The 12,344-nt window shown below is 35.5% G+C and overlaps 1 long non-coding RNA gene across 1 annotated transcript; it reads left to right on the top strand.

Moving 5' to 3' along the window:
* The first annotated feature begins 4,218 nt into the window (after window positions 1–4,218).
* Window positions 4,219–9,338, top strand: LOC145662130 (uncharacterized). Its single transcript, XR_014126990.1, has 3 exons — window positions 4,219–4,346; window positions 5,993–6,089; window positions 9,117–9,338. It is a non-coding gene; the product is annotated as an uncharacterized LOC145662130 (long non-coding RNA).
* The last annotated feature ends 3,006 nt before the right edge of the window (window positions 9,339–12,344 follow it).

Genomic DNA, 12,344 nt, shown 5'->3' on the forward strand with positions numbered 1-12,344 from the left:
GGCCTATACGGTTTGCTCATATTCTCAAACGATTACATCATTTAATTCCATACTACAGAAAGCTGGGCCTTCTGAAACTTGCCGATAGACGTTATCTGCATCGACTCACACTTTTCTTCAAGACTTTATTTATGCTTTAACAACCTGCCTATTTATTTCAACGATTGCAACCATTAAATGCTCAGCGCGATCACGATACAAGATCAAGTGTAAATAAACTTCTTTCTCGTCCTCTACACTCGTCGAAATATTACTCGAACGCATTCTTTGCAAGTGGGAGATAAGGCATGATTAGCATTAATTCTACCGTGTAAAATAAGACTAAATAAATAAATGTGAAGCTTTCTATGTCGTCACGAAGTGAAGGAGTGGAATTACGCAGTTCATGAGGAGAACCTTCATTTCACGAGAAAAAAAGGGAGTAGCTTAATTTCATTTTCTAACTTGTATTGTAGATAGTTTATTTTCCCATTTCTTAAAATGTTTAAACCGAACACTGTCTTTCTTCCGAAATTTCAATTCGAAACAGGAGAACATTGCAAATAAATACATGTTTCTAGACCAATGCTATCGAACAGTTGTGAAAAGATTGAAAATCAGTGAGAAAGAGAAAGAAAAAGAAAGTACTACTAGAGACTAGAGTGATCTATTCTAGAAATGAAACCTCAGATGTCTTTGTCATTAATTTTACGACGATGTCTCAAGTAATATGGCTTGTAGTCCGCAATGGATTATGTTCATAAGAACCTAACAGGACACCTAAAGGGATACGTCAGATTTTCGAGGGATCATAATCACTGAGGTTTAACTGTGTGAAATCAAAAGATAATCTTTCTGTTATAAAAGAAAGGCAATAATATATTCTTTTCTGTACCAAATATAACTCACTTCGTAGTGCCCCAGTGCTCACGCTTTTATCACGAGATAGTGAACTACAAACACATTATGTAATTATTTAGTATTTTGACAAATCTAAACACAATTCTATTATTCTTATGTTTACGCATCAATCTATAGCGTGGTCCAAAAGTGTGGAAACAACCAAATAAAATCAAAACACTTCAGAATTGGGAAAAAAAAAGGAAAAAAGTGATGACATGAGACGAGAGGGAAAATCTTTTGAGACATAGCACCATCGGTGCCATCTTGAAATGGCGGAAACTTCTTTTAAAATGGAAATTCTATCGTGTGATACATCAAATAGGGCTGATTTTTTTTTTTTTCAGGGAGGCTACGAAATGGAAATTCCCCATCCTTACTTCAATCTACCTACTGCATAAAACTTTAAAATGAAATAATAACACAATTCTAGCTTTACTCGTTACAAAATTTTAGTGGATATATGCAAATAATTTTCTACTTTATAGTGGATATGCACAAAGGTGCCGATTTCTCGCAACTTTGGGGAAAGGGCATGTGTGTTTGGTTGCAGACAAGGATATATGAGGATTTTATGACAAATTAAATTCAAATTATGCAAAATATTGTATATTCATAAAAATACACATAACAATACATATAACAATAAAAATACATATTCATAAAAATACATGGGGACCCACATGAACATTGGGAGGCCCGGGCCCCCCAGGATTACGCCCGGGCCCCCCAGGTTACATTGGATACGCATCTCATTCGATATACAAGATCTTTTTCTAAAATTTTATTTTGTGAATTGGTAGGTAAATTACGTAACAAGTAATGAAGCATCTTTTAATCCGATGTTACGATTTGAGAGAATCCATATTGAATTGCGGCTAAAATACAAAAATCTTATGATAGCTTCGTTATTTATCATTCTGCTTGGCGTAATGTAACGTTGAAAGGAGTAACGTTCTCATGTGTAGAAGCTCATTCATCCGTAGTATCCGTAAAAAAAAAAAAAAAAAAAAAAAAAAAGATACAATTAAGATCATTATGAAACATAATTCTATACTGCGTGAAAGTAACAATATAAGTAAAAAAAAAAGTTTTCAGGAGGTGACTTTTTATTTTACCAAGCATAAGTATAAATTACTTATATTAACAGTTCCATGCATTCCCGTAGCCAGCCTAAAAATGTAGGGAGGCCCGATAGAAGTTAGGGGGGACCGATTCAACCATATTATTGTTCATCACCATATTATAGTTCATTTGCAAGCCTACCGTGAAAATTTTAGGGGGGGGGCAGCAAAAATTTAGGGGGGCCCGGCCCCCTAGACGTCCGTGGATACGGGCCTGGTACCATGATGCGATTATTCAACTCATGTTTAGAACTGACTTATACCAAGTTAATCGGAGGTAAAAAATACTTTAAAATACGCAAAACAACGTAAGAAAGAAGACTTAATTAATTTTTAAAAGTATCACTTCGAGAAAGTAAGATTCAACGGGTAGAATGAGTACTGGACATTTCCCTTTGTTCGATGTACTTACCTGGTAAATATTGTATAACGTGACATCCTCGATTTTTAGTCATCTGGAAAGAAAAAACAAATATACAGATATACACATATACGTAATTTGAGGAGTTACAGAACAAATATATATATCTTTGGCTACTATTTAATTCTGAAAGCATTCAACTTACCTCTCATTGTACACTCAACGAAGAACTATCTTCATTCTTATCTTCATTGTTAATTTTTTGAAAGATAATGTTTTTGAACATCTAAGAGGCATCTAAAGAAAACGTTGGGCTTTAGATGGAACATTTATCACTGAACTATAGGTACATATTTTCTACTATATGTAAGGTATTATTTATATTATATTATATTATATTATATTATATTATATTATATTATATTATATTATATTATATTATATTATATTATATTATATGGTATAATATTTTCAACTATAAGGGAACCATTCTACCAAAACAGAAAGGTATGTTTTTTTTGTGGCCCCGCGTAGCGTAGTCGCTAACGCTCTCGCCTTTTGTGCGAGCGGTCCCGGGTTCTACTCCTGGTGGGGCCCTCGGTCAAAAAAGTGTTAAAAACGCTTTTTCAAACCAGCCACCCTGAATGAGGTTTTCCTTATTCACACCAGGCAAATCCCGGGGTGGTACCTAACTTATAGGTCCCAGGCCGCTTCCTTCCTTCCCGAATCCTTTCTTCCTTCCCTTTCCCGTGATTGTGTGCTCGCCGAGGGACGTCATCCCTCAAAACGTGAAGGGCTAAATGGCCTTAGACGCCGAAAGCCCAGAAATCTAAATCCTAAATCCTATGTTTTTTTTTTCCTCGAAAATATCTTACTACTCCAGTAATAAGGTATGATCATAGATGCATCACATTCAGATGAATTTGTGTAGCAAACTATGATGCAATACTGCTTTATAAGAACGACTTTGGTTTTAAAACAGCTGTGATGCTAAAACATCTACAAAGAGCATAGAATGATATCTTCCACAGAGGTGTTTCTTACGGTTCTTAAGATGGGTATGAGTCAACTACCTAGACTCTGGCCAATTTCCTTCGAAAAATTTCTTACCGTACAGCTTTCAGGCTTAGCTGTTGTATACTACTAAACAACGATATTTATTTTCACCACAGTAATAACTGGTAGTATTTTATTTGACATTTACTAGAGCAAGGGTTTCGTAGCATATATTTTTTTTAATTCCTTACAGGAAATTTGTCATCGATTACGTCATTTCGTATCACCATATTCAGGGTTGTGCCTCTGAAAGAAATCAATTATTTTCTAACTCAAATTAATCAAAGTGATATCCAATTTAGTTATTTATCTTTTTGTAATCAATTGTGTCATAAAGTAAGAAGAGTTTCTTGTAGACAACCGTTCAAGATACTTCCTTTGCTTTTTTGTTTGATTTTTCATTCCGTCTCCGTAGCTGTACGAGGTTTTTCAAGCACCAATGAACATGAAGATCTTTCAATTGAATAAAAGCGAGTATAGTCAGCAACAAAAATCGGTAAGAATTTTTTTAGTCTCTTCCTTAGAGTCATTCACGCGAAACTATAAAAGAAAAAAATATATAATTTTTCCTTCTTTATTTCCTTGGTTTTTGTTGGAAATCAATTATACTCTGAAATACAACACCCAGTTGATAATTAGGATGGAGAGTAGCGCTAACAATTGTTTCTGTGTCACCCAGGGAAACACCAAAAAAATGTGACCTTCAGTTATTGGTTTTCCTGTACACAGAAGATTACTTCGAGACAGGTACATTTATCTCCCTCCCATTTTTGTAACCTTGACAGAATTCGTAAATGTATTTTTTTAAAACCCTCTTCCCAAATTATGACCTTCTGGAAGTTTAAAGTATTTAAACCCTAGTTAATTGGCCACCACTGTGCACCTGTGCCTCGAAGTGTACGGACATCATGGCTTCTCTCAAATTGGTAAGTATTGCTTCTTCTTTTAACAGAGTTACAACATATGCATTCTTTATTACCATAAGGAAAGCACGGTGGCTCAGTGGTAGAACGTGGGGTCCCTGGTTCCATCCCCGGCTAAGTAAGTTTGTGATGGACAATATTGTGTCCGTGAGTTTCCTCCCACTTTCTCATTTCACCAATATATCCATCATAATTTACTTGCTTTAACCGTCGTCTCCCTTAGATTAAAGGGCATACACATAGAACATTAACCTGAAAGATTTCATTTCATATATTTCCATAAAGTTCTATACTATGACTCAGGCGCGTCATTTAGGGGGGCAGGGAGAGGCATTTGCCCCATGCCCTGAGTTTGAGATTTATATAGATTTTATCAATAGAATAGTAGTAAGTCAGTGAAAAACGCGAAATTTTACTTATATCAAGGGGTCTTGCCCCCCCCAAGCGAAATCTGAAATGACGCTACTGCTATGACTGCTATTATAATGCTTACTTCTACTTTGTTCGTTCGCCCTGACGTACACTCGGTTAGAGTCCACACTTGTCAAATTCTTCAGAGGGTTTTTCGAATTTTCTTCCTACCCCAAAATAACGGTAGTTCTCTGAAGGGTGATTTTTTTTTAAAAAAAGTGTGATTTTCCCGAAATTTGCTCTAGTGATTTTGTTAATTTTACATTAATCAACATTTCGACAACAACTCTATATTATTGTATAAGCCGTTTCAACTGAAATAAAAATCCAGATTTCCCCGGATGATTTTTTCGAAAGTAATTTTGTTTATATTTCATAAATAAATGTTCTACTAAAAAAAAAAAAAAAACTTACAATATGGTACAAATAATGTTTTATTAAAAATTCAAAAGAATTAGTTATTTAAGAGAATTTGTATTTCTCTACAATTTTATTTGTATTTCATAAATAAATGTGATATCAATTATTTTTCATTAAAACATTCATAAGGTGTAGTTTACTCATGCGGGGTAAGATTTTCTCTAAAAACAATTCAGACAATGTTGTTTATGGTTCATAAATAAATGATCCAGTAAAAATCCTGCAGTATGATATTAAGCATTTTCCATTAAAAGAATGTCAAAGCGTAGTTTATTTTCCTGGTGGTAGATTTTTCCCAGACAACTTTCTTAGAAACGACTCGGCAATTCTGTTCGTACTTAATAAATGAATGCTACATTAAGAAGTCTATAATGTGATATAAATAATTTTTCATTAAAAATCACAAGCGAATTTTTCAAAGGCAATTTCGTTCATATTTCAAAGATAAATGTTTAATTAATATTTACATTATAGTTTACATTATATTTCATTAAGAAACTCACGAGTAGGACTTACTCTTGAGGATGAGCCTTTTTGAGACAAATTGCTCAAGAGCTGTTGAACTGATTTGGTCTTGTATCATTAACAAATATTTAACTTACAATTCTATAGAAGAAAAAAAATTATCTTGCATGAAAAATTCCACAAACGGTAGTTTATTCTTGGATATATTCTTTGTGGACAATTTTGTCAAGGACGACTAACAAGGAATCTTCGCAAAGTGTTAGACTCCGATTTTCATGAAATTTTGTTGGGTAGAAAGTAGACCTTATTTATCATAATTTCACACCTAACCATCTTCTTTCTTTATTTTACAGACACTCCTAGTGGCTGTTGTAGTATTCTTCGGACTTACAGCAGCAGCGGAATCTAAAGGTGATCTAGCTGCATCCAGTACCATTGGAATCGGATATGGTAAATGATTTTGATTTATAACTTATCTTGAACTAAAGAAAAAAAGTTGTGTATAGTTTATTACGTGATCAATGTATCGGAGATCGTAGGCAGGGGGTGCACAAATGTGCTGTATAAAATATACTACGAGCGCACAAAAGTACATTGCAGTGGTGTCACATTATGTGAAGTAGTTCTTGGAATTAATGGGTTGATTTTTACAAAATTATTTTTATTTCAAAAGCACCATCCACCACCCTTAAGACAAAATATTCCATTGTCCATTATGAACAGTCCCTCGTAAATCGCAAACGGAATAAATATATATTCCATTGTCTATTATGAACAGTCTCTCGTAAATCGCAAACGGAATAAATATATATTCCATTGTCCATTATGAACAGTCTCTCCTCGTAAATCGCAAACGGAATAAATATATATTCCATTGTCCATTATGAACAGTCTCTCGTAAATCGCAAACGGAATAAATATATATTCCATTGTCCATTATGAACAGTCTCTCGTAAATCGCAAACGGAATAAATATATATTCCATTGTCCATTATGAACAGTCTCTCGTAAATCGCAAACGGAATAAATATATACTGGAGATGAAAATTGATTTTATGTAAGGGAGCACGGTGACTCTGTGGTAGAGTGCCTACCTTTGGTACATAGAGTCCCTGGTTCGATCCTCGCCAAGTAAGTTTGTGGTGGATAACATCGTGTTCTTGGGTTTTCTCGGGATACTTCCGTTTCCTCCCACATTCTCATTCCACCAATTCTTCCATTATCATTCACTTGCTTTAATCATCCGCTTCCATTAGCCTAAATGACATAATTGTGGAACATTAAACTGAAAGATTTCATTGCATGATAAGAGGTAGCTATGACCTTGGGACTGGATATCCACTCTGGGAGCACCAACTCGACGTTCATCTATTAAGGATGGTTTAAAGGGACAAATTTTGCCAATAGATGGTACTACAGTCTTCGAATCTCTCCCATGTATTTTTTACCTTTCACGAAAATTTACAATTTCTCTTACAAATTTCAACCTAGAGACTTCAAATTTTTAGAGAAGGAACTTCAAAACCTATTAAAGGGAACAATCCGTGCCGATTTTTTATTTAGAATTTTCTTCACTGTTGAAATGGCTTGATTGTTGAAATGGATACCCAAACCTTTAATAATGGAACTGTTTCAACAGTGAAGAAAATTCTAAATAAAAAATCGGCACGGATTGTTCCCTTTAATAGGTTTTGAAGTTCCTTCTCTAAAAATTTGAAGTCTCTAGGTTGAAATTTGTAAGAGAAATTGTAAATTTTCGTGAAAGGTAAAAAATACATGGAAGAGATACAAAGATTGTGGTGACATCTATAGGCAAAACTTGTCCCTTTACACTAACCTTAATCGAAGAGAAACAAACAAAAAATGTAGCGTAAACCAATTTGGTAGAGAGGCATACGCTAACTCATGAAATATAAGATTTGTTCAATTACCACTTTTGGAACGCAGAGTTTATTTAACTTTCGGTGCAAGAAGACACAAATAAACGAATGATTAATTTATAAAAAATTGTACTAAATGGGTCTTCACAACAGTCAGGTGTTGCATATATTCAAACTTACGGCAAAGAGATCTTTGGGTGGACAAAGAAAATGATAGCATAAAATAGGAGGGTATTGAGAGGTGAGTAGAAACAATTGTTTGAGTAGTTTATGCAGAACATAATTTCAATCCAGCGAGTTTTTTTTTTTTTTTTTTCCTGCGAAGATGAATTTTCAACTTGTATAATTTAAACAACTTACATTTCTATAGAATGTGCAGCAAGGGACAAAAGTTCTTTCCGTTTTTGAAATTAATTTCGTTAACAACTTAATTAATGGAAGGACAATTTGAGTACAATTTTCAGTAAATTAAAAAGAATGTAATTTTCTGTACGTTCCAGGCATACCACCGTTATTAACAAATAAATGTTATCAAACGGAAAAAAAACTTATATCGCTGACTGTACAAATATATCATCTTCATGGGAATGCCAATAATGTTTTTACCTATACCCGTTCCAACTAAGAACTCCCTATTGGTATATATATATTCAGAGGCGTATTTACGATTTGAAAAATGAAATGAAATCTTTGAGTTTTACGTCCCACGATTATGCCGGTTAGGCTAAAGGAGACGGTGATAATGAAATATGAGTGAAATGGTGGAATGAAGAAAGTGGGAGGAAACGGGAGAACCCCGAGAAAACCCACGAGCACGGTGTTTGTCCACCACAAAGTTCACTTGGCGGGGGCTGGGATCGAACCCGGGACCCCAAGCACTAGAGGTGAACGCTCTACCACTGAGCCACCGTATTTACGGTTTTGTTTCGGGAGGGGCTTTGCTAACTTTCGGGGGGGCTTTGCCTGAAAATGTGAAAATTCTGCAAGATATTTCATATACTTTACTATAGTAAGTAAGATTTCGTGGGGGGCTTAAGCCCGGAAGCCCTTCCCCTAAATACGCCACTGTATATGTATATATATATAAAATTAGCATACACATCTTCGGGGCGGAGCATCCGGGTTCTATTCCCAGTGAGAGCTCATATGCTTCGGATCCCATGTTTTACATAGCCTCGCTGCTTAACAGAACGCTAAACTCCAAATCAACTAACAATCAACCCATTCCAATTGAGCTAAAACATTATAAACTTACTTGATCTCTATTATAGTATGAACCCTCCCCGATGGTCTAGTGGCTAGCGCGCGAGCCTTTGGGGCACGGAATCTGGATTTGTTTCTCAGTGAAAGAGTTTGAAAATTTCAATGCTTCACGCTTAAACCGCTGGTTTCACCTTAAATCACTAATTTACGGTTCACGTATGCATTCGGACGTAAAAGCTAACGCTAAACTCCTACAAACCAACCCAAACCAAACCTAGAATCGTAAATAGATCAGAAAATTAAATTTCAAACTCTTTTCGGAGTCCCTTTCACTTACTTAATCTACAACCATTAATTAATACTAATTTACTTTGTATTTTTCTTTCTTTAACAGGATTAGGATACGGAGGACTCGGCTATTATCCCTATGGGTATGGACTATATGGTGGACTTGGATATGGTTTGTATGGAGGATATGGTCTCTACGGAAGAGGTCTCTATGGACTTGGCTATGGCCTTGGATATTATGGATAAATTTATTTTGTAAAACTACAAACCACACGTTATATATATGTATATTAAAAATAGATAATTTTTAATGCAAATAAAGTGATTTATTTCTTACTCATTTTTTGCTTCGTAATCGTCAGATTTTATGATTGCTCTACCTGGATGGGGATTTTCTTCCAGTTGCTCAAGACGAATGTTTGGATAATACTTTAAATATCAATGTTACCATTGTCTCAGTGAGTGGCGTACGCAAAATTTCATCAAGAGGGGACGAGCGTTTGCCTATAGACGAGCGGTAGAGGAGAATATAATGGTATGTCACATTTTCTAACACTAGTAAACTGGAAAAGCGGATTGGCCATTCCTACACAATTCAATGTAAAAAAATTACATACACTAAATGAGCTTTCTCTGGCTTCTGCACATACATTTCGGAAATAAAGCTACACTGAGAAAAAAATGTAGGTGGCGTACTTAAAAAGATAAGTTACATGCGTAGTTCCTGTAGTTTTTGGACTTAATGTACAGCAGACGTATAACTGAAAACGCATGTTTTATAATACTTTCTGTATGTGTTCCATCTATACGTACTTTCCGTATGAAACAATGTAGGCGGTCAGGATCTCACATACAAATGGACGTATATAACATATAGCTGACGAAGGTAACATAAGTATATGCATGTGATATACGGAAAACTGTTAGATGTCAGACATCCTGCAACGGCATGATGCAACACCTAAGGGCAGTGCCTATGTAGCATACGGATAACGTATGCTCCGTACTGATTTCTATAGTAAGCAAGAGGATACCGTATATTTGTACAATATACCGCTGTTCGGAGAACGGATTTTTCTCTGTGTATCTAATTACTCTTCTCTGGCTTGATCACAATCTATTCCATCTAAACGTTCAATTTCACTGGAAGTGGCGCTAACTATTATGTTCGTCCAAGCTGCTCATATATATATTAATACAGAAAATGTTTATTTCTTCATAATATCTTACTCAAGGGGATGATAAAACCCTAAAACCCCTCACTGCGCACGCCAGTGGTTGCAGCACTTTCCAAAAAAAAAAAAAAAAAAAAAAAAATCTTTTTCCTTATGTTACTTTAATGACAGTTTACAGTTCAAACTGGCATTAAATAACTAACTCTACACCTACAGACTATGAAAGCCGGAGATTCAATGTTGCTTTCATAAGAGCTCTCCATTGACTTCTGTTCTGACCATAGGCAACTGAACCTAGTTTCTATATCTTAGTCCTATTTCTGCGAGATTCATCTTAATATTGTTTTCTCATCTGCGCCTACGTTTTCCTAATGGACGTTTTACGATTGAATTTCCAGTAAAATCTTTCAAAGTGTTTCTACTTTCTTCCATTCTGGCTACATGACCTGCCCGCCTGAGCCACCTAAATTAATGACCCTAACAATATCTGTTAAATGGTATAAATTATGCATTGTCTTCCTTAAAAAGACTAAACCCGTTTATGTAACCTCACTCACATTTCCTGCTATTTTAAATATGATTATACAAAGGTGCCATTCTCTTATAAGGGTTGCACTTTCTTCGCATAAACCATTTGGTGTAAATATACCAAAACAACAAACAGAATTTCAATATGTAGTACTGTTTTATGAGTTACGCATGGTTAAATATTTTACCTTTGACCTGGAGGTGACAGTTTTTTAATTTGTAGTATTCAATGCCCTATTGCTTAGTGAGAAAACACTATTTTAATATCTTATTTCGTTCAAGAGTTACGCATTGTTAAATATTTGATCTTTGACCTAGACATTACAAGTTGTATGCAATAAAAGAGCGCATCCCACATAAAATATAAGACTTAGATAAAAATAAATATGATATTCGTAATCAGCATGTTCGAAAACCACTAAATATCGAGTTTTATGCAAACCGGTTAAGAGGGCGTATCGCACATAATCTAGTTAAATATTCGTAATTAGCATGTACAAAGTAAGGATTTAAAAAACAGTGTTTGTAGCCTTTGGTAATAGGGGTTAAAGAAATAGGCCACAGTCTTTTACAATTTCTGGTATGTCAATTAGAGGTTAAAGAAGGTACCATAAAAGAGACCAAGTACACTCCTGCAATGTTAAATACGAGTTTAACCCTTAGGATATCCGGGGTTTTTGGGCTATTTTTTAGACTTTCAGTCAAGCAGCTACTGCATCGTCACTATTTATCCTAGGATCATGGTTCATACCTCATTCTCTTCAGAATGGAGCTGGCTTTCAAATAATACCACTTGCATGCTCATACCATATACCAGAAGCGGGAAAAATGATGTCAAAAGGAAAATTTTTGAGGGATTTTTCTCGCACTTTGGGCCCCCCTGGAGCGACCCTGTGTGGACGTAGCCATCTAAACAAAATCTGATAAATAGTACTTGGTATACTGAATGTGTGTGCCAAATTTTAAGTTTCTAGCTTGAATACCAAGGGCGGGATAAATTTTATCAGGAATTCCCACCATGCCCCAAATTACCGTAAAACACCATGATCTCAGGTAAAAAATTTCCTGAGACATCCCTAATTACCCTAGGGTCATGTTTCGCCCATCATCCCCTTCAAAATAGAACTGCCTTTCAGGCGGTGTGACTCAGCTGTCTTCATCATGTATCTAAGGCGGGAAAATGTGGAAAAACGGGATTTTTTGGGTCTAAATATCCTTTTTTCAACTTTTAGCCCCCTGGACCCCCCTGTTTTAACACAGAGATCTGAAAAAAATCTGGTAAATACTACTCGGTGGGCTGAATGTTTATGCACAATTTCAATTTTCCAGGTGCAAAAGTAAGCCCGCCAAAACAAAATATACCGACAATGTCCCATATTCCCGTATACAGAGGGAAATTTTTAAACATTCCCTGAGACATCCCTAATTGCCCTAGGGTCATGTTTCGCCCATCATTCTCTTCAGAATAGAACTGCCTTTCAGGCGGTACCATTCACTTGTCCCCATTATGTATCTAAGGCGGGAAAATCCCGTGAAAGGGATTTTTGGTAAAAATTTCCCTTTTTCAACGTTTAGCCCCTCTGTACCCTCCTGTTTTAACGCAGAAATCTGAAAAAATCTGGTAAATACTA

Source organism: Thermobia domestica, chromosome 10 (genome assembly GCF_964235325.1).
Source record: "Thermobia domestica chromosome 10, izTheDome1.hap1.1, whole genome shotgun sequence".
Classification (NCBI taxonomy): Eukaryota; Metazoa; Arthropoda; class Insecta; order Zygentoma; family Lepismatidae; genus Thermobia; species Thermobia domestica.